General features: G+C 29.5%; 1 protein-coding gene across 1 annotated transcript in view; it reads left to right on the plus strand.

Annotated features, from left to right (window-relative positions):
* Positions 1-786, plus strand: part of LOC107636860 — a 15,247-nt gene extending 14,461 nt beyond the window's left edge. The window contains exon 4 of the mRNA XM_016340334.2: positions 739-786. The gene's annotated coding sequence lies outside the window, so the exon portion shown is untranslated. The remainder of the gene's footprint in view (positions 1-738) is intronic.

Here is a 1,727-nt window from a genome sequence, read left to right on the forward strand (position 1 = left end):
ATATCTGAGATACGAGGTTCCCTGGATTAAGTGCCGTGGCTTGCCACCACGTGTACCAGGTTGAAAACTCGATACTCTGTTGACCCTACGACGTAAGTGTGACCGGGCACTATATAAATTCCCGGGAATGTTTACCCCCATTGAGCAATATTGATTATTTGAGAAAAGCTATGCATAGACTCTTGGGGATGCACGTCGGGGGACAGTCTAAGGACAATTCAGACTTGTCGGGTTGGCTGGATAACCGACAGATGAGCCTCATCAGCCATAGGACAGGCATGCATCATATGCATTTGTATGCTTTGTTTGGGTTTGAACTTGTTTTGATTTGCCTAATTGCTAAACTGTCCTTAATTGCTACTTGAACTATTTGCTGTAACTGCTACCTACTTGTGCGTTCTTTGTCTGTTTTGCCTGTGTTTGTTCTAGTGTACTATATTTGAGAATGAACTTTGATGCTAAATTAATGATTGTATTGTTTGATTGCGTGGTTGGTTTCTGATTGAGATTTTTCTTATAAAAAAGGAAAGGTTTCGGATTTCTAAAAAGATTAAACATTGTTAATTTTGAAAAGGTTTTGAACGATTTCCTATTGGTTTTTAAAAGATTCATAAGGCAATTAATAATCACTGAGCTTGAAAACAGTTTTCTTATTGAATATCTTCTTATGACAACTTTAAAACTCCGTGGTGAGACCGTGTGGTTAGGTTGTCACCCCTTACAGCTTTACCTTTTCAGGAACCAGATGAAGAAGCATTAAGAAGAATTATATTGCGTTTGGTTTATATGTTGTTCTGTTAATTAGATTATTTTCTTCCCTCGTCTTTTTTTATAAGAGGGATAAGAGTTGTATGTTTTATATGTATATTATATTATGAGATATTATGTAAGGAGTCTTGTATATGAATCTGTGCCTGCTTATATTTTTATTAAGATAAAGTATTTATTTCCGGTTTAAAAAAAGAAATCAGCGATACAGTATCGAGTCACAGGCTCCTATTTTTAATATTTAGTATGTAAAGTAGTCGTAATACTTCTTGCTATCAAAGTAGCACAGCCGGAAGCGTGATTTTTGAAAACAGACATTTTAGTCTCAAAAAATTAATGTACAAATCAATCTCCAACGTTTCTTTCTATTAGATATAACAGTCCTCCGTCTAAAAATAATATAAAATGAAATAATTATTATTATTAATTGCACAATAATATTGTACTATAATTTTTGTATTTTTTAGACAAAAATAATAATAAATTTATTTATTAGATTCTTATATATATATATATATATATATATAGTCACTCAATAATAATAATAATAATAATAATCAATAAAATTATTAGAGATTATTTTACAAAAAATTCAAAGTTAAAATTATTTGATATTTTTATATTTAATATAATAAAAAAATATCCTATTTTAAAAAATATGTTTGTATTAAAAGAAATATGTATTTAATATAAATTTAAATTAACATATTGGGGACTAAAATGTCCGTTTTTAAAATTTTTGGGGACTGATCTGGGTAATTACTCTGTCGAAAAATGAACTGGAGACTGATTTGTCTGTCAGAGTAAAACTTTGAGGATTGATCTGTGTATTAATTTTTTTTAGGACTAAAATGTCTGCTTTTAAAATGCTAAAGACTGATGTGAATAATTACTCTAAATATATTATAAATTGTGTTGAATTGATTATTTTATATTGATTATGTTATGCTTTCTTTTTT

Source organism: Arachis ipaensis, chromosome B04 (assembly GCF_000816755.2).
Source record: "Arachis ipaensis cultivar K30076 chromosome B04, Araip1.1, whole genome shotgun sequence".
Lineage (NCBI taxonomy): Eukaryota > Viridiplantae > Streptophyta > Magnoliopsida > Fabales > Fabaceae > Arachis > Arachis ipaensis.